General features: G+C 39.4%; 1 protein-coding gene across 2 annotated transcripts in view; it reads left to right on the top strand.

The window, feature by feature from the left end:
* CHRM2 (cholinergic receptor muscarinic 2) overlaps positions 1-22,105 on the top strand; it is a 103,964-nt gene that overhangs the window by 26,097 nt on the left and 55,762 nt on the right. The window contains exon 2 of one of the 2 annotated variants that reach the window (XM_075051101.1): positions 21,541-21,627. The exons of the other annotated variant lie outside the window; for it this stretch is intronic. The gene's annotated coding sequence lies outside the window, so the exon portion shown is untranslated. The remainder of the gene's footprint in view (positions 1-21,540; positions 21,628-22,105) is intronic. 2 annotated transcript variants of the gene reach the window in all.

The following is a 22,105-nucleotide window of genomic DNA, read 5'->3' as shown; positions in this document are numbered from 1 at the left end:
TAAATCTCCTCACTGTACTCACATTTAATATTTACAGGTCTTCACATTTTTCAAGTAAAAAGTAATTTTATATTCATTGTATCTTTACTGTAAAGCAGGAGGAGACAGGTTGAGGGCTACATAGGAGCTCTTACTGGTCCATGCTGAGGTGGGACTGAGAGGGAATGAAGTCAGCCATGTCAAAAGGCAGGATAAACCCTGGTGGGACTTCCATGAAGTGCACTCTCAGTGTAAATTGCTTCCTAAATCTGTGTCAGGTTCAGACATTAACAACAAGTCATATGAGTGGTCAAAATACTCCAGTATTGAATTTTTAAAGATGTCTTTCATTAATTTACTTAGTAGTTAAAAAACCCCAAGCTTCTCAGCACTTCCATAATATCAAGTTTTTGATAACAGAAGGGTTTCAACAGCATGTCATTGGGAGTTTCAAATTTCAAGAGAGCAGTAATAAAATACCTGGAGCAGAAAGAGGTAAATATGATTGCTGCCTGAATGCTGGCTCTTTCTCTGCTAAGAACCTTCATGGAGAGCAGATCTCCATACTGACTTTTGCTCTGGGCAAATAAAAAAAAAAAAAAGAAAAAAAAATCTCTTTAGGGTAAAGGTTTTTTTTTTTTTCATTTTAAAACCTGTGTGTAAAACAATAACTGATCTTTATATTAGCAACAGCTATAATTGTTAGACCTGCTACTTACACAGCCAACACAGTATACTCGGGCGCGTTATTTAGAAGTTGCATTTGGTCGTAACTGTAGCAACATTTGCAATATAACTCCAGAATTAGTGGGAAGGCTTATTCTCCCTATGCTCTGTAAATAGCAAAGTGCTTCAGGTTATACTTTTTGAGTAGCTGCAGTCTTTAAGGCAGCCTCAGAGTCCTTCGCCTGGGGTAGAGTGGGTGTTTTGAAACCGTCACTCTCACAAGCGGTCCCTCAGATGTAGGTAGGAGATTTGCGTGAGTAACGGTGGTTTGTTTAAGCGAGGACTGCAGAATTGGACACCTTAACTGGGAATGAGGAGCTCTCTTTGCACGAACAGCAGCTGTCTCCAAACAGTGAGGGAGTGATCCAGCTCTGATTTCCCACCAGGGTGTTGTAACTCTGTGGAGGAAGGCTGCTAATGACATGGCACAGGAATTATTATTTTTAGAAAATGAAGAATGTAAGTGTACATGTACAAGCATGAGAAAATCTGCTAGTATTCAGTATTGGCTCACTGTAAAAGCTGGTAATGAACAAACTGGTTAGGTTAGTTATGCATCAGTGTCACTGCACTTCACCACTGCTGAAGTTCTGTCCCCTGGTGCCATTAATCACAATGTTTTTAGTACATAGCTAGTCTTAGAAGACAAAATGTTCACTCCGTCTTTTATAATAGGTTGTTTGAGACCAAAATGATCTTATTCTGCTATTTTAATGAAGGGTCACAGTGTTGCTTTAAGTTGAGATGTCATTGACTGGCTAACTGTCCTGAACGGACCAGTCTAAGTTGAAAGCTCATGGCAACAACTGGAGTCAAAAAAATTCATCAGGTTTGTTTCATGTACCTGTTTCTCAACTGAGTTGTGTTTTTACTCTCTACATGGAATTGAAGAGTAAGATTTCAGCTATACTTACCTCTACTGAACGTCCAGATTTAGGACTAAGTATTACCATTTCAGTTCATTTTTTGACCCTTTCTCTTTATACTCCCTAATTAATTGTATAAGACTCTAAGCTGACACCACAGTTGCAAGGAGCTTCCCATTTCAGACTCAGTCTTTTTTTAAACAGTCTGCCTCTTTCATTTTCAGTCATTATAGTGTTTCTTTGTGCATTAAACTTCCTTATTGGTATATGTATTAGAGAATTACTGCTGACTGTCTTACCACTATTTTAGAGCAGAGGGGCTTTATTTCTTTTCAGATATACTAATTTCCTATGTATAAGCACTAGAAAACACCTAATAAGAGAGGAAGATAAAAAAAAACCAGCTGAAACCACCAATAACTGCCATTTATTTGTATTAAAAAAAGAAGAATGCTAAAAAATACAGGAACTCATGAAAGTTATTACTTTAGTATAATTACTAAAGACTTCTCAGTAAAATATTTCATTTTCTATTAGCTAAAAATTCTAGTAGAAAATATCTGTTTGGGTTTTTTTTAAAAAAACCAAACAAACCACAAACAAAAAAAACACACCACACAAAAAAAACCCAAAACTAATTGCTTCATTAGAAATTCAAAACAATGCATTCTCTCAGTTTTTGGTCAGCTCATTGAAACTGTTTACTTTTAATTTCTTCCATTTTTAAAGAAAATTTTAAAATCCTTGCTGATCTTTTTTGCTTATTATTTCTTTGAGAGATGACAGTGCCAGCTCAGCAGTGTGCAAGGTATATGTGGAGAAACCAAATACAATGCCAGATCAAATCAGTGGAGGCAAAGAAGAAGAGAATAAGGACATATATGCCTTAGAAGATAATGGTAATTTTATGAAAATATATTTGTTACTACAGTGATATAGCCTATTAAATGATAAGATCATGACCCAAAAGCTTGATATTTTTCTTGAGTAAAACAAAGCACATATTTTATTTGACTGGATCCATTTACATTTGGACCTCCTTGCAATTTCTGGTACAATAGGTAATTTTATCTATTTTTTTTTATGAATAGGCTACTATGAGAATTTCTTAGAACAGACTGCATTGATTTGCTACAAATACACTTTCTGAACCTGAAAACACTTTCACATGTCTACCTTTGAACAGAAATACTTTTTTGTGCCTTCTGTTCATGTGTTTGGGCAAAGTGGGTATGTCCCAGTTTGAGGGTAACCCTTGTCCCATCTTTTCCTGTTGAAAGTCCTGCAGGGTGATTGCCTTTCTATCAATAACACCATAAAACATAAGTACTTGTGTAGGATGAAGTATGGTCACAATTGTTTGCGATTGCCTAACTGTGTCAGGGCTTTGACTACCAGGCAATTGCATTGCAGGTTAATTTTCTTTAAATTGTCACCTGGTTCAGTTTTTTCACCACATGAAGACTTGGAGGAGGGAAGCCAGTGCTTTGGGGTTGGTATTTTCTTCCAATAAGTTTTCCTGTTCTGCATGAGGACTAGCATGTATAGAAACCTGCTTATATCCTACTAAATTTAAACATGCTCAACTGACATTCTGCAATGGGGTTCCTGCGGGTGATGTGTTTTGGACATACAGACTAGTGAATACAGGAGAAAACAGAAGAATTTGGCAAACCACCACAGGCACCGAAGCTGGTAGGAGCGCGTGGGCGGGCAGGGGGTTGGCAGACTGAGAGACATGTCCGCCTTGGTGCAGGTATCAAAGTACGAGGAGCACTCGAGGTGTGGAGGGATTTGACGGTGCTGGAAAGTGGGATTTTGACCAACGGTCAGGGAGAAATGGGACAAAATGAAACAAATTGCTGGCTTACACTAATACCAGCAGGAGCACATGCCATTGCAAAAGACGGACAGGACAGACCACGGAGCTGGAGAGAATAATGCTGAGACAATACTTTTTTGGCTAGCCAAAAGCCAAAGCCATCCCAATGGGGTGGGGAATGATAAAATCCTATTAATGACATTGCTGCTTTATGGTTTCTACTATTCCACAGGCTCTGGAATAGCAGGGGGGAGCAAGATGGAAGGTAGAGAGCCTGAAACAATCAACTCTGCTTCTTCAGGAAATAACTCAGTCCCAAAATCTATTTTCTGTTTGCAGCTGAAAGAAAATCATTATAGGATCCGGAGGAGGTCACCCATACATATATATAAAAAATTATACCTCTGCAAAAGTTAACTAGCTTACACTATTTTTTAAATATGATCCCAAACCAATTAATTATGCATCTCCATTCTGAGCTAAAACTAGTAACTGATGCCTTTTTATTTTTATTGTATGCAAAAATGTACCAGAAAATAAATAAAAATATCAAAATGCTTCCTGATATGTGGCCATAGAGAATGGGATTTAAAGATGAAGGAAAGGGTTAAGAAGACACAGTTTGAGACAACCACTGTATCCCTCCAATAAAACCCAGGCAAACCAGTTGAGTGGGAAATGAACGATGTCAGCAAATTATGCTCATTTTTTTAGATAAATAAATTAGGGATGGAACCATACCAGTACTTTGGGCCAAACTCTGATTTACCTCTTAAACTCTGTTTAGCTATTAGTCGTTCTTTCTTCAACTGTCTGCCTCCCTATCCCATTTTTCTTTAAACTAGCTTACATTTTTGGGTGGAGGTCACAAGGAGGTTGTATATGTTACCTAACTTACTAGAGTATGCTTTTTTCTTTCTTTCTTTCTTTTTCATTTCTTTTTTCTGTTACATTTCTGCTTTATGCTTCTTTTCCATCCTTCTTTTTCATTTTTCGGGAGCCTTTTTTTATGCTCACATGCAAGGATTTTTCCACCTTTTTCCTGCCTCTGCCTTCTCTTCTCCACTTTCCTTCTTCATATCTTATTCCCTACAGATGTACGTTCATCTGTAGTGATTTTGCAGAGTGAATGAGATGGCACAGTTCTGTCTTCTGATCCTTTGCAAGCTATGAGTGTCACAGAGAGAATCCTAAAACCAAGTGTAATAGCTAGGATTTGGTTCACAAATCTGGGACTTGGTTTTTATTTTACTTCTAATGTATGCTCTTGAAAGTACAACACAAATTTAATTTTAATTTTCTGGCTCTATTTTTTTTTTTACCAGCATTGAGGGTTTCAGTATTCCAGCTCCTGTCACACAGGGTGACTGAAACAGACCTATCCCAGGTTTATTTATATCTTGGTTTCCAGCAAAGCTGCACCAGCTCTGTACATTACACCATGCCCTTCCATCAGAGCCACAGGCAGATGCTGGCAAAAAGAGTCCAGCCTCAAACCCATTGACATTACTAAGCTCCGCAGTGCTTGGAGCAGGCTCACCCCAGCATTTGTACAGCAGAAGTCATGCTGCTGTGGCAGTTTCTGTCAGAGCACTTGCATTTGTATTTCTTTTAGAAATAGCTGGATACAAGAAGAGGGTAAGCAATCTCCCTCTGTCACGCTGTCAGCTACCAGTAACAGCAATTATTTCGCAGGCATCAGATGCCAGAGGAACAATCTTTTCCTGCCTGCTCCCACCACCCTTACACCTGAAGAGAATGACCTACCAGCAGTGGCCACAATCGCAATAATATAATGAACGCTATATTAGATGGACTGGCAATTGCAGGCCAGAGGGACTTCAAAGGTCTCCTGCATTAGGCACTTCATAATGAGCCCTGAAGAGTGCCAGTGCCTGGAAGAGAAGTAGGAGCATACGTGTGTCTGCTCCACTCCTGCCATATTATCTTAGCAGAGTTTTTGAGTCCAGGGTATTTCCAGGCTCTCTGGAATTCCCGGGTGTGTTATACCCACCTGATGCTGTTTCTCTGAGTGTCTCAATGTTAGCCTGCTTAGATCAAGGACCTGACTGCTCAGAAGGTGCTGCAGCATGGCTGGCAGAGGGTGATTTCTCCCCAGTCACGGTCTCCTGGGGTGAACAAGCATCTTTCAGCTGTACAGATGGGAGAGAAATTCTTCTCAAAGCCCAGACTGCTCTGGGAATAGAAGAGAACAAAAGCCTATTCTTTATGTTTTTATCTATTGTAATCTTCATGTTCTCTACAGCAAAAGATAATTTTTCTATATATTTATAAGCAGATTTAAAAACAAAACAAAACAAAACGCACAAAGAAACCCTAGCTACTTACTCTTTCTTTCACCTTTCCTCTTCTCATTTTTATTCTGCATATGTGTATGTATGGATTTTCTTCAAGTTTTACTGAAGAAGCTCCTGGAAGGCTTAGGAGAAGTAAAAAGATTAATTTTAAAGCCCTGCTTGCTGTGCACTTAGTGGTGTTCTTCAGAAGGAGAATTTTCCTTGTTAATGCTAATGTTAGAATAAAAATCTTTTTGTCATCCATGGCTGCTTGCAGCTAGCATCCTTTTATCCAAGAATGGTGGGAACAAGTCTTCCAGTTTATCCTATTTAGGAAACTATTTAGGAAGTAGTTTGGTCTTTTGATTGGAGAAGGAAAAGAGTTACAACATAACTGGAGTCCATGGGCAATATAAATACCTACATAGATTTACAGAGAGCCCTCTACTGAGGAGAATAGCTTTGCAGTATGTTGGGAAATTACCTGACAGCTGGTAAATGATGCTTCTGCGTGACAAGTTATCCTGCTACTTATTAAAGTAAAAAGTCCAGAAAATGACTTAAAGCCTGAGATAGTAAAAGAAAAACACAAGAGCAAGGATAATCAAAATACCTTTAAAGAGTCTCTTGTTCCAGGATATTACCATGTAGTTGCTTGCTGTCCATTACCTGCTTTCTAACAAGATGCAACGTATTTCATGATACTGCTTAACTAACTCTGTGCAATGCAGTTCTTCTAGGAATTAACATGACAGTAGCAGAAGCAACGAACATCTGCTCTGGTTTTTGTGTTGGTGCACACTGGGCTGAGTTGCACTCTGAATTTCTCCGTGGTACCCTGTACCCTACCAGGCTGTTCTACTCAGTTACCTCTGATATGCACAGAAGCCTGTTCCAAAAATACCATATTTCTTGGGAACTTCAGTGGTCAGAGAGGAAATCAGGTTTCCACCCATTTAACTGGGAAAAATCAGTTCTTCTAAAACAGTGTTTCAACTGGTAGGAAGAACAATCATCATTTTATGAAAGCAAAAAGTAATAAATGGCTCATCTTCCAGGTTTTTGTTCTGTTGTTCATGGTTTTTTTTCTTTGTCCTGCAACACATCACAGCCCTTTAATGCAATTTTGTTTCCTCCATTTTAATCAGTTTATCCTTTAACTATGACATTTCTCTGCCTGCCTGTCTTTTCCTTTCAGCTTTTAGACAAAATTATTACAAACTAGGAAAACCAAAACAAAAACATACCAAACCAAAGTTGGATTTCCAATTAAGTCTCCAAACAAGAATCTGTAAATGAGAACATCCTGCTGGATATATTTCTGTTTTGAAAGAGCAACTTTTCCTTTAGATGAATGTCTAATTTTCTGTTTAGTTTAATCGGTATCATTAATGAGAAAAAAGTTCATCGTACTCTACATATACATTTTTAATTTAATGCATTCTGTAGTAAGCAGCATATGCTTTTTAGTGGGTAGGACTGCTGCCCCTTGGATTGTTCTTTCTGTTTTAATAAGTGTTCTTTCTCTTTGCCACCTGTCATGAATGATGCGTAGCAGACTTATAGAAATTAGGAGCTTTCAGTCACTGGCAAAGCAGCACGCCTCCCTGAAAATTAATCTAATTTCCTGTGTTTGGCATTACAGCAGAATCACAAGACTGTGACACAAGAGAGTGGTATGTGCTCTCTTACCTTCCTCTCACTCTAACCAATTTCCTTCTGGCATCATGACTGTTTGCCCAGTTAAACAAACAAGCAAACAAACAAACATCAAAAGTAGCATAAGAAACAAAACTCCAAAGCCGTTGATCAAAATCCTACTGTTAAAGCCACTTGCTTTTCAGGCAAGATCATGTCTTTCTATAAAAGGCAGTGTTGAATTCTTAATAGGTCAGGATCGCTGTGAAAACCCTGGTTGTTCCAAGACCACTGTTATGTTCCTCTGAAAACTTGTCCTCTACACGTGAGGATTGATGTCCTCCCTAAAACACAGTTGTGAAACACACTATTTCCATAACAGTTTTATGAAAAAGGACTACTTCTGCCAGGCCAAGGGTTTTGCTAGTGTAATGGATAGAGCGCAGTTTGTTAAAATACCATGTAGCTATCTCAAATCTGAAGTTCAGCCTTTTAGTGTACAAAATGGCTTGTGCTGCGCTTGAGATTTTTCTATACATAGATGGCTCATTCTCTGGCATTAAGCAAATGACTAGCACATTGAGGAGTGAGCTGGCAAGGAGTTAAAAATCTTAATGCGAAAGATAATCTCTCTTGAAAATGCCAGGAACACCAGGGTGTTGTCCCATTTGATCAAGATTAAACATCCCATGTTTCTCACAGCAGAAGCTAAACTCATCAAAGAAGCAAGTTCTTGTAACCGACCCCCAGCAGGCTATTTGTTTTCAATATGTAATGATACAGCTAATAGGAGTTTTTTTCAAAGAGTTGTCTGATTTAAGTCCCTAAAGGAAATGACTACCCATAGGCTGGGGTAGGATTGTCTCTTAGGTGCAAACAGGTAGTCTCTTATTTTGCAGACAAATTCCTCTAATGGCTGAAGCCTCTGATTTCCCTGTGGATAACTATCAGGCTGGTAATATTTTAGAATACTGCCCTATGTAAAACTCATCCAAATTCTCTTCTCTCCTTTTATGGATACATCTGATAAGCAATTGTTTCACAATGTTGATGTCTTTAATTACACATCCCAGCTTGAATTAAATTATTTCAGACCTCTATTTTCTCTTGGTTTCTGCCACAGTGTTGCCAGATAGCGGCTTGGTTTTATAAGACAATTAAAGCAATTGTAGTAAACCATTCACCATTTCAGTACTTGTTATAACTGTTTGATGGAAGAGGGCACGTGGCAGTATTTGGGGACAGGCAGTTTGCATGGTCAGTTGCTAAGATATTGGATAATGTCAAAATCATGTCTGAAATGATGGATTGTGCTGTCCCTTAAAAAGATTTTAGCTGCCTGTTGGTCTTTATTTGTCTTCAGAAAAATGCTGGCCCTTAGAAGAATCATTTCATTTTTGACATACTGCAAAAATTATATGACTCAGCAGAGTGAAATGCCCTCTAGACACAATATCCATCAGCAGCTATTCATTAGTTCAATAGTACACAGTATACAATTCACATCAAATAAATTTTGCCTGGCTTTGCCCATTAGGTAGAAATCTCAGGTCACAAGCAGCTGTCATGGATAAAATCTTGCTTCCACAGAGGTCAAAGTAGATCTCCTTTTGCTTCTGGTGGTCACAAAAATTCATCTTATGCCTTTGTGGATAGGTAGTATTAGACAACATCTTACTCCAAATTAAAACAAATCAGCAGAGACACCCCCCTATGGCTCCTAAGAGATAAAGGATTTTTTTAATCTTCTGAGAAGGCTGTGTCTTTTTAAAACAACTATCTGTCTTGATCAAGTTCCCCACAGAAATTAGTGGAAATTTTTTATTCAAGTAAGAGACCTAAGAGACAGATTCCACCCTGGTAGAAATTTTAAACAAATACTAATCAATTTCTCTGACACGTCCCTTTGACTAGTAACTTTACATAGGCAGGAAAAGCCTTGACTTGGCAGGACATTCATCTTAGATGCATAACTTCCACTCAGGAACTTTCACTTCTGCAATGATTATCAAAAATTACTATCTAACCAGAGCTTTCATCTTGTCTGTGCTGCATTCCCTCATGTTACTAGCAATAATTACAGGAAAGTCTTCAGTAGTATTTTAGAAGCCTATGAGGCTGATTTTCTGAGATTTTTGGGACTCTTTTGCTTTTGTAGCCTTCAGTTGGAGCTGTTAGAGCTCAACACTTCCAAAAAATGTGTTAGATTCTCCATTATGTTTAGTCGGATGCTACTGAAAACAGTTTACATTTTCATGTTATCTATCTCATTAAGGGAGTAATAAAATATAGTACCAATTGATTGGACTTCAGTACAGTGAAAACTCCCCACTGCTTCGTATTCAGTACACTTCTGGGCTGAAACGTGCCAGCTGGTTCAGAGTATTTAGCAGAATTACATCTTATCAGAGGATAAGAAATAGAGCATGGTATGCCATTGCAATGCCAGGTAGAATTTTAAATATTGGAATTTAATTACCCAAGTTGTATTAGGGTAGCAGTTCTCTATCTCCTTTAATCCAGCTCATTATCATTTGAGAGAAGATACTTCCAAGTCAAGCACAATTGCTGGTAATTAACTGCTGGTGATACCAGTAGTCTCTGGAGGCAGTTTTATCCAGCCCTTGTAATGTTAAAAGAGAAAGACCCAAAACCAGAACTGTTTAAAGGAACAAGTGAGGCATAAAAGAAAATCTACTTTGAGGAATGTCTTTCACATAACTTCAAATCAATCACTGAAAGACTTTGCAATAACATACAGCTGAGGCCTAGTATTTTGCAGACAATAATATTTTGCAGCATTATAACAGTAAATCTGAACTCTCTACTCCAGACTAAAAACCACTACCAGAATTAATGGGTTTTGGAAGGAATAGATGCTCTTAAAACTCCTCTTTGCCTTCTGAGGAGAGAGGAAATCACAGAGACTAGGTTACTTTTTGAGATCTGCAAAAGAGCTTTGTCCCCTTCTCCATAGCAGCAAATTCTATTTAATGTTGGAGATGGACAGTGATCAGTCAGCCAGCAGTTAATATGTATAATTAGGCCTGTGAAAGAAATCTTGGAGCAGATCCTCAGCCAGGATGTTTGACACAAGCAGAAACAAAATCTAAATATTTTCTGTATCCCATTCCCAGGAAAGAACATTTCAAGCTTTTTATTGGCACATTTATCAGTCTGCTCTGTTGTTGACAGTCAGGAAGTTCTTAAGAAACTTTCTCTGGTGGTGCACTGGAATTTACAGTTATAGTGATAATATCGTAAGGGAGAGTAACTGAATGCAACATCAATTACCTTTCCACAGTATTATGGTATCTTGCTGTCAGTCATCACTGCAGCATATTTGAGGTATAGGTTTACAGTCCTATAGGAGCAGTGAAGGAGGCAGGAGAGGTAAGTGAAAATGAAAAGATCATTGGAAGGTGGGACTACAAATTTAATCTTAATCTGTTTTTCACCTTCCTTAGTATTTTATGACAGCTCCCTATCCCCGTTCTTCAAAGATTTTCTCATGACAATTGCTTTAGTAAAACTTTGTTCAGATTCATGCTTGTTGGAAATGAAACAGAAAACAATAAATCTACAGTGCCATTACACAGTAAAGTGATCAAAGGGCTGCTGATGCCTTGTAGGAAACTTTCAGAAACACAGTCTTGTAATTTAGTTGATCTAGCAGATACTGTGTCTTTTTTTTTTCCTTGCAGTTAGTTTCTGCCACATTTTTTCATTCTGAGAAGAGCTATTCTTCCCATCAGACTCACATGTTTCTGTGGGCTTACTCAGCATTAGTCCATATATTCCAATTGGGCTACTTGAAGAGTAATGCCTTAGTAAGCAGGAATCCTATACATTTCTGTACAGCAACTCAGGAAGTAATGTACTCTTCGCTATATAAACTGACTATATGTCATCAACATAATTTGAATTACTGTGCATATGTTTGCTTGAAATGACTATTGGCAAGGGCATGAAAGCAAGGAATAAGAGTTCATTGGTACTTTCTGCTTATATTCATTACTTGCCCCTGCTGTGACATCATAAGCATCTCTGCTGCAACTAAAGTTAATGACACAAACAGCCTTGTAATTTCAGATGAAGAGTAAGCAGCAAGAACAGGTACACTAAAAACCCTCAGCTTCAGCTCATGTATTTTGTCTCTGCACAAATATTCATTGCAATACATTGCAGAAGAGAACAAACACCAAACACATCCATTGTAGAAACCAGAAATTTCTTCAGATCAAATACTTTCAAGACATCCACATGAGCCATCTTTATAAGGATGCACTGCAAGATGCAGCAATAATTTCTTTGCCTTAAGTAGTATGTTCTTGATACAGTGTAGTTTTCAAAACTAAATTGTCACTGGCATCTCTTTATATATTTTTAGAAATATGTATCATATATATCAATACTAACTGTTAGATCTGCTTTCTCGTAATGATAATGTAACATCCTTTTCTACAGTTCTAGAAAAAGAGAGGATTAGAGAGTAACTTTCACTATGCTGTTGAACAGGACCCTAAATGGGGGCAAGGTTTCCTCTTAAACTTTTCCTCAGTTATCCAGGCTTTTACAGAGTGAGCTGTCTGTGTGTTCTTCTTCCCTATGACAGGTTAGTGGGGCATGCATGAGGAGTCTTGTCTCTACATCTTCTCTACCCGCCAGGAAATGCTGTCATGTGTTGTCATTATATATCAATAGTGAGTAATTGCTGCCTTCTTCCCCCCCAAAATTAAAAGAAGATGATTCAGGTCACAGAAAAATGAATGGCCAACCTACTTGCCAACTTACAGGTATCAGGGCTTTCTAGTTCTTGCTTTTCTATGTGTAGCTGACTTGTTTGTGTACAACTGCACAATTTATCCTAAGTCTACCTCTCAAGGTTTGCCTCTCCACTCATGTCTCCATAACCTCAGAAGATATCTGTGAGGCATGAAGTCTCCAGCAATTATCCCTTGGGGTGATTTTTTTCCTTTTTTTGCATTATCTTTCACTCATCAAAAAAAAAGAACAAACAAACAAACAAACAAAAACCCAAAACAAAAAAACCCAAACACAGCTTAAACAGATTGCCTTTGCACAGGCGCTGAAAAATTAAGAAACCTCAGCTGCAAATCAGTAGGGGAGATGAGTTCCAAAATAGATGCCTATTTGTTCAAAATGTCCTGCTATCGCTCCCCAGTGGAGCAAGCTAAAGACTCTAGCCAAGAGTGTATCATCACACGATTTAATCAACACATTGGTCAGCTGTCTGCATAAAGTAGTAATGTGGCATTTAGTCTTTCTGTGGACATCAGCATACCCATCTGTAAAATGAATAGCATGTTGTAAAATTCATATAATACCTTGCAGGGGTTTTGTAAAGCTAAGCTAATTAATGTCAAGCAGTCAGCTGAAATTTGCTCTTTAAGTGAAATTAATTTATCTAAACCTTCACAGGAAGAAGATTTCTTAATACTTTTTCATAAAGCTCCTATGGCCATCATGCTGACCGTTTATTATTTATACATCAAAACCAAACCGTAGGAGAGAAATGGGCAAGCCAAAAAGCTTGAAAATAATAGCCGTAGTTTGTAAAAGAGTTCTCATTAGGGACACAAAAGTTAAGTATGGAGTCAGTGGAACCAAAGAACAGTTCATGACATTGTACTTGCATATTTGGTAATAGTAGGAAATTATATTGGAAGATCATCATCACTCTGCCATAGCAGAGTGGTCCAGAATCTGACCATCTTTGAGAAATACTGAGAAACCTCCTTCTTTTATAAAACTTTCTTGGCCAACCAAAAATACCTTTCATAATAATTTCTCACTTCCTTCACCATCCCTGCAAAATAGAGCAGTCACCCAAGAATCTTATTCAGAGATGATTAGGATGTGAAAGGAATCAGGGATTTTGTAATTCCTGTTGGGGGTCTCCACCTTGATATTCTAATTGACAGAGAAGCTACTGAGCATGGAGGGTGTAGAGTGACTGCCACTTACCAAATGCTGAAATGAAAGGCATGCATCACCTCTTGTCCATGTGTATAAACTGTACAATGCTGGAAAAGGGGTACTGAAAGAAAGGAACTTGCCTGTCATAGAAGAAACGGTAAAGGATTCAGCAATTCCTGGACTGTTCGACGCACTGAGGATGAAGAGGAGCTCCCCCACCCACTGGAGTCAGTGCTATCTTCATAAGTTCATGGTTCGACACCATGGATCTCCAGGTGGGTCAAGATTATAGAGATACACCAACCTGGAGGACTCCATGCTGTCGAGCTGTTCATAAGCAGCGGAAGCCAATAAACTCTTCTCAGCCAGCAGGTTATTTTCCCTGTCTGCCTCTGGAGCTCTTCTGACTGCATTGTTTGCGCCCACTTTGGAGGAAATTACCCATGGAGAAAACCAAAAACCTTCCACAACTGCCGAGAAGGAGCAAACCATCTCTGTTGGGGACTAAAGCACAATCAATACTGATACACAGCTAAGGAGGTTTCCAGGTTGTTACCGAGTGTGTGCATGTGCGTGCAGGTGTGTGTACTTGCTTCTGCAGTGGATTTTCTTCCACCTTTCAGTGAATGCTGTAACTTTCCATTCATTGTCAAAGGGAGAGACTGAATGGGCAAATGATGTCCTCTGTGAAGCACTTAAAATACTATGTGCATAGCTATCTAAAGCAAAGAAATCAGGCATGTTCTGAAAGGGTATGCCTACACTATCAAAAATCTATGGGTATGAGACCATTCTCAAACCCACACCTGCCTTCCATCCACAACGATTACCTGCAGGGGTGTTAACAGCTCTGGATTTAGATTACTCTATGATTTTTCTGAGAGGAGAGCCCGAGCCCATTCCCAGCCTCTGCATGAACCTAAACTCTTGTTTAAGTGATACAGACGGACCAGGCTGCGGTGGGGCAGAGCATGTTACGCTCACACAGCATCAGCAGATCTGTGAAGTACAGCTTTTTCCATGTATAGTGTGGACATTCAAGCTATAAATACCCGTGTGGATGGAAAGCTTTGAGGTCATGGGGAATGGCATCCTTACATCTGCTTTTGAGCCCTCTTTTCACCTGGAAGTGTAGACATACCTACAGAGGATCATGTCTTCTGCATGATAGTAAGTATTTATATGCACTGGTATAATTCAATATTGAGTCCTCTGTTGTTCACTTGGGTAAAGGCAAGTCTTGTCATACTGGAAGAGGGGGATTACCTTGGAGCAGAAGACTGCTGCGCGGGTCAAAGACCTTGGTGTTGTTGCGTCACTCACTTGTTGCACCTGAGGACACTAAGGCTCTTCAAGGAGGTTGACAATGAACCATTGTAAATCAGTTTTGCTCTCAGGATTTGTCAGTGGTAAAGCTTAGGCCATTGCTTACTGGACTTATTTACATTTTGTATTTACTATACAGGATTTCTATTTCAGGGTTGAGTAGGAGGTTGGAAGAGAATAGACGTGAGCAAGAACTCTATAAAGCAGGATGTATCCTTATGCATGCTGTACTGAACTGTAATTCAAATATATCCTGGCTGCCACTGTTGAGCAATTTAAAAGTGATGGAATTTTCACAGACCTCTTTTGCTTTCCATAAGGCTTTTCTCTTTTCTTTAGGGAAAAAAAAAAATGAAAAGAGAAAGAGAGAGAAAGAATTCTTTGGGGGATAAAGTGACTTTTGGAGACAATGCATCTGTACTATACAGCATTGATTGTGATGTGGCTGTGAGTTACATGGAATTACAAGCTCCCTTGCTCTCTGTTTCGCTAGGGCCATTCCATGTGATATGAATTGATATAGGACCCACAGCTGAGTGGCCATTTGTTTTATTCTTTTACCGGAGCCCTTAAAGCTGTTGGTAATGATTGGGAAGAGGAGGGAGCTGATGACCAGGGAGAGTGGATGCAGTGTGTTAATCACTTTCAAGTACCCTGTTAGCATAACTGCTGAGCTGACAGGGGGAACAGCCCTCTCCAAAGCAATCCCCAGTAGTGCCACTTGCCAGCAGTGGACGGAGAGCAAGAAAGCACACGGGGTGTCATTTTTTTGCTGGTGATCTAATGTCATGAAAGAAACTTTTTGGATTCCAAAGTGGCCAGGAGTCACCAGATCGTTGTTACTAAGCAAAATACTTTTAATTAGGAAGAAATGAATGGTCCCCCTTATTCAAAAGAGCTTTGTGGTGTAGTTTGTTAAATTCTGGCTGTGTGAGTGGATTGTGCTCAAGCAGATCCCCGATGTCTTTGAAAATAATGTTCACCCAGTAATGTATCTTTCATTGTCCTCAAACAACTCCTGGAGCAGCGCGGGACCTTGCTGAGGCAGAGGGGCTCAGATCTGTCTGTACCCATCTGTCTAGACATGCCTGCAGAGAGTAGGGTGTAATCATTGACCCTTTTTTCCCTTGCCTTCTGAAGAAGAAAATATATTCCTACTCCCTCAGGTTCCTTTAAGAAACTCTGTGTTAACTTTATGGGTTTAGGGCTTTTTTCCCCTTATTTATGGTTTTTATTTTTAGACTGTGATTGGTGCTGAATTACAATACACCATGACAGCTGCTTATTCTCGTGTTATAGCTGTAGCTTTAACTCCACTTGCTCTTTGTTTCGTTGCAACAGTCTCTTAAAAATGCAAACATACTTAAAAAGTAGATCACATTTTGAACCAAAAGAAAAAAATGACCGTTTTCATTGTTTATGAAATTTCATGGCATATGGATATTTGTTAGCAGGCTAAGTAGTTCCAGCTGGTGTATTTAGTTTGCAAAGTGTAAGGCGTACTGCAAACTGGCTAATCAAGTTGTCCTTTTCAACATGCTGATTTTATAAGGGTTATGAATCTATCCTTTCCATTCTGGTATGGCTGGATAAACAATGTAACAACTCTGAAACTGGTCCATACAAAACTGTGTACAACAAACTTTGAAATTGATCCATCAGACTAATCCAGCTTTATATGGCAAGGGTGATGCTTATAAATCTGTTCAGCACAGTGCACCTCAAGGCAGGTTAGAATTGACTTTTCCCTTCCCTCCTTTCATCATACACACACAGAAAGAAAAAGGAGTAGAGACAAGTGAAGGAAATCTCAGCTTCTGGCATGTAAGCTAATAGAGAATAAGTTTTAAGTTACGCCACCATCACCACAGAAAGGGTTGCTGTCTCTCCTCACTAGAAGCACAAGCCACTTCATATATAGGACACTAGACAGCAACACAGAAACCTTTACGCAGTGTTAAGGTTTCATCTAGCATTAGATGACTCCTTTGTGATCCCTTTTCACAAACATTAGATATGGACTCAGCCTTGCCTCAGCTCTGGGAATCTCCTCACATCAGTCTTGCTGAAGATTGTCCCTCACCAAACATCTTTAAAAAGAATATTTTTTGATTGTTCTCAGTTCCTTCCAGATGTTCGAATGGTTTGATAGAGCAGAATGAGGATTAGAAACTTACTTTCTTTCAAAGTATTAGATGCTATCATTACCTGATTCACAGAACTGGGATTTTAAGGGCGAAAAAACCCAAAAGAACAAACATATGACTCATGTTAAAATTACAGGATCTGGCAGTACTAGATTTTGCATTTGATTTATAGCAATTTTTTTTCCTACTGGATTATTATTCTCATTTTCAGAAAAAAAACCCACCAAACAACCAAAACCATAAATAAAGATGAGTTCTCAGTACTGGATTCTTCTCCCAGCTGGAGCTGCTGATATTAAAATTTTGTTTGTTGTTCAATATTACTTTATTGGATAAGGAAATTAGTCCTCTTTTGAAGGACTTCAGTAAGATGAAAGCCAGTTTTAAATAGGAACAGAACATATTCACAAGTTGGATTATTGCTCTGCCTTTCTTTCTATAGTTGCATGAAGGATGTAGCCATCTCATTGTTGTGTTTTCTACTCAGAGAGTAGAAACCATGACCATCATGCATGTTCCTTCCTACTCTTTACTACAGAGGTTGCTTCTTTGAGGGCTAGGTGACAGGAGAGATCCTGCACAAAATTCCCAGCCTGAGCTAATATCAGGCTACTCATGCTTATACTGCTTGCTGCCTTCTTGAAGATGTACAGAGGGAGCTTTCTTGCTCCTCTACATCAAAGATCTTCATTATAGGCACTCCTCAGCAGGTGCCTTTGATGGGCTGTGGTGAAGCAGTGCCATTACCAATGAAGCAATACCAGAGCACAAGTCTACACAGTTAATGTAGTCTCAGTCTAAAGTGTGAAAAAGGCACTTCTTGATCTATATTATGTACGAGTCCTTGAAGATTTCTGCTTCATTTACTGACCAAACCAAGATTTTCTATTGTTAGCAATGCAGAGCTATTACAATCTGAACGAACGAGCTGTGTTCTGTTCTGATGTATGCACCATCAGCAAAATTGTCAGCTATGTCTTAGTCACTGCACTTTTATTATAGGAGTTCTTAGACGTGAGGCTGGGTTTGCAGGGCTTGTAGACACTCAGATTGTCTTTTTACTTGTGCACTGAGCAAATATGGCATAGAAAACTACATAAGCCAGCAAACATGGACTAGAACCCTACTTGATACTTTTACAGTGTGGCTGTTGTGGTTACTACTGACCTTTGGAATGAGGGTTAAAAAAATCCCATTATTATTCTGTTTTGTTTCCAGAACTCCCTTCGATCTCATTTCCAGCAACTGCGAGTTCTGTCTCACACACATAATGGAGAGAAGGAAATAATACCTTTAGCTTGAAAGCTTTCTAATCACAGGCTAGAGGATTGACATTTTACCTAACAATAGCCAAAGAAATCTATGTGCTTTAAGAGCCCTTGCTAAAGTGAAAGAAAATGAATAACAGCTTTACTATTTAGTAAGCACCAAGACATTCATAACACAGTGTGGTGGGTTGACCTTGGCTGGGCGCCAGGTGCCCACCAAGTAACCCTATCACTCCCCTCCTCAGCAGGACAGGGAGGGGAGAAAATGAGATGGAAAAAAACCCTTGTGGGTCAAGGTAAATGCAATTTAATAAAGCAAAAGCAAAGGCCATGCATTGAAGCAAAGGAAAACAAGAGGTTTATTCTCTATTTCCCATCAGTAGGTGATGTCCAGCCACTTCCCGGGAAGCAGGGCTTCAGTACGCATAGTGGTTGCTCTGGAAAACAAAGTTCATAATAATGAATGCCCCCTCTCCTCCTCCTTTCTCTTAGCTTTTATTGCTGAGCAGATGTCCTATGGTATGGAATATCCCTTTGGTCGGTTTGGGTCAGCTGTCTTGCCTATATCCCCTCCCAAGGTCTTGCCCACCCCCAGCCTACTGGTGAGGGAGGAATGTTGGAGAGACAGCTTTGATACTGCTCAGCAGTAGCCAAAACACTGGTGTGTTATCTACACCCTTCTAGCTACCAGTACAAAGCACACCACTACGAGGGCTGCTATGGGGAAAATTAACTCCCTCTCAGCCAGACCCAATACACACAGTTGTGATGGTGTCTCCTCTTTGTAGTGGGAAGCTCCACAAGTGAAATCTACTCAGTCCAGTGAGGTACTCCAGTTTAGTACTGAAGGTGGGATTTCTCCCAGATAGGTTCTAAAGTCTACTTAGAAGTTGGGCTTCTAGTCTACAAGGTCTGGCTAGAGTTTCTTTATAGTAAAGAAGCATCCCCTGGAGGCAATTAATTCCATCCTACGGTGGGGCCAAGGAAGAGGGGATGAATTCCTATCTAGAGGCATCTCTGCATTGTCCTTTACTGTAGAGGGACCCCAGATAAGTAGCTTTGATAAGGTATATAACTTTCAGTACACTAAAATCAGGCAAACAGTATCCCACCAAAGGAAAAGGAAAATCACATCTAAGTGTTTTGCATGTTGTCTTCTCTTTCCAGCCCCAAACCCCAATGAACATTGGTTGCAACGGGAAAGCGGTATCTTCCCACAGCCCTTGATATTAGGCTTATGATGAGGTATGAAGAGCAAGGAATAATGGGCAGAATATCCTAGTGACAGACACCTACTGACGTTTGTAGCACAACAAACAGCGGGTAATAATGGCAGCTCAGCTGCCAACAGACCAGAGTGTCCATCACGGTATTTTGCGCAGCAATTTTGACGGTGAGATAAGAGACTTGAGCTCTGAACTGTGATCCATATGCTCCCATTTGTCCTGTACACCCTCAGAAGCCCTTGGATCGGGTCAGGGTGCAGATGATAGCATGACTGCCTGGAGCTACACAGAGTGAGGAAATAACAGGGCATGCTTCCCTGCAACTTGATTAGGCTGTTGTTTCTAATGGACTACCCCTGCTGGCATCTGAATGTCTCCTTACTTCAGAATGCAATGGATTTTGATAGGAATGGAGAATATAACTAGTCTACCTCCAACAAACTCTTCTGCCTTAAAGATCTCTGCGCTTACCTAACCAAGGGACATAGCAGACTGTTTTGTTAGGACTGAAATACAGATTATAAGGGTGGTCTTTGCAAGCAGCTGTAAAGAGTTACTTGGATATTAACATGAAGGAGTACCCTTTTAGATGATGAATGAGCCTTATGAGGACCAGCTGAGAGAACTGGGGTTATTTAGTCTGGGGAAAAGGAGGCTGAGAGGAGACCTTATCGCTCTCTACAACTACCTGAAAGGAGGTTATAGTGAGGTGGGTACTGGTCTCTCCTATCAAATAACTAGTGATAGGATGAGAGGAAATGGCTTCAAGTTGTGCCAGGGGAGGTTTAGATTGGATATTAGAAAAAATTTCTTTACTGAAAGGGTTGTCAGGCATTGGAACAGGCTGCCCAGGGAAGTGGTGGTGTCACCATCCCTACAGTTATTCAAAAAGTGCATAGACAAGGCACCTCACAACATGGTTTAGTGGGCATGGTGCTGTTGGGTTACGGTTGGACTTGATGATCTTGAAGATCTTTTCCAACCTAAATGATTCTATGATTCTGTGAATATGGTTCCTAAGGAGGGCTTGTCCTGCCTAACTGCTTATATACTGAGCAGGAACTGGCTTCTAGGCAGAAAGTGAGGATGGTCAGCTGAAGCTACTCTGTCTTCAGACAGGTTTGAGTGCTTCCACAGCATATTGTCAAGGAGACAGGTATGCTGTGGTGGCATCCAGGATGTGCATCTTTCCCTTGGTACTTGAAAGAAGAGATTGTGCTTGTTCTTCTCCTTTGCCACCTTGTTTGTTGAGACTTTAGATTGTTCTGTGGGTTATTGGGAGCTTATTCATTGATTTCAGCAGGAGTTTTACCAACAGGGCAAGGTGTGTCTGTGAAGAACTTGTTATGCATTTGCACTGTGGCAAGCATTTTAGTAGCCTTTGCTTTTGAAAAGAAAATGTCTATGATCTGGGACCTTGAGCCTGGAACATATCCTAAACCCCAGGAAAATATTTGCTAAAACTCATTCCTAGCAAACTCAGTAAGATACAGAACAAGCTACTTCTGCATATTAGTTTTTTTCTAACAAATAAAGGTATGCCCAAAATTGCCTTACCTAATTCCTGTTTAATTAATGGTGCCTCTAGAGGAGGATTCAAAGTTCCCAAGAAAATTTCACTGGTACTAGAAGCTGAACCAACAGTCAGTTCCAGCTTAGCTCCAGACAGCTTAATTCCCTGTACAACAAAGCTCCACAAATTATTTTCCGAAATAAGCAGATAACCAACGTCCCACTGAGATGCTGCTGTCAGTGATCTTAGTCCCTCTTTCTAACCTAATGTTCTCTGTGCCTCTGAGATGCTTATTGTGAAAATTGATCTTCTGGAGAGGGAAGAAGTGTTGTGGGATTTTTTTTTTTTTTACTTCTTTTTCTAACTCATGTTATTTTATAAAACTAAGACATGTTACAGTTGCATTTGCACTGTTTATCAACTATGGTTATACTTACCTATATATAAAACTCTCTGATGCATCAAAGGATTTCTTTTCCCAGCAGAGAAACGAGATTCAAATTAGTAAATGCCATATGAGGACTTTATTTTGGTCACATATTAGTTTTAAAATGAATCCATCCAAGCAATATTTCAGGCAATGAAGTTTGGATTTCTAACTTTTTTTTTTTCTGATTCCAGACAAAAAAAACAGTGAGTCATTTTCTCCTTTTTGAAATGTACAGATTTCAAAAAATGCCATTGAATTGGGCCAGTAATTTGTGTAGTTCCATTTTTATCCCTCCTCTTGAATCAGCTAAATCTTTCCTCAGTGCTAAAATTTCAGACTGCCTTTTCTCCATGTGGTTTTAGGTTATCCCAAAATGAAATGCTGTAACACAAAATATTGAAGAATTACTAAAGCCTACAAAATGCTGCCTTCTGCATATCCTACAATAGGTGAGTCCCATGTTACAAAGCCAGACAGCTTTAAATTTATAGTGTAGTGAAGTTCCATGCGCTATCTTAATGTATGCATACTGATGGTTTCTGGAGTTTACAGTTTTTCTCCTGCTGTGAAGGATTGCTTTGCACTCCTAATTTTCCTGACAGCCTTTCCAAAATGGACGTGTAGTTTTATGTAATGCCCAGCTGAATATGTTTTTAGATGTTCTGCCAGCAAAGAACTGAGTCTTAAAAAACAAAAATACTGGGGGGTTTAGCTTTATTCTGAGGTCACTCACCTTTGTTGCCATGCCCTGTGGCATTATATTGGAACTGGCATTTGGTTTCAGATTCCAAAGATCTATGCAGGAAGTTTTACATTATTTCCTCTTGCTCTTTGACCCATTGAATTTTTTATTTGATCTTGGCAAAAGTATTAAGGGACCCCAGTAAAAGTACAAGTGACTTGATTTAGAAAACATTAATAGATAAA

The sequence above is a fragment of the Buteo buteo genome, chromosome 19 (genome assembly GCF_964188355.1).
Source record: "Buteo buteo chromosome 19, bButBut1.hap1.1, whole genome shotgun sequence".
NCBI lineage: Eukaryota > Metazoa > Chordata > Aves > Accipitriformes > Accipitridae > Buteo > Buteo buteo.
This window is presented reverse-complemented; position numbering and strand designations above follow the sequence as displayed.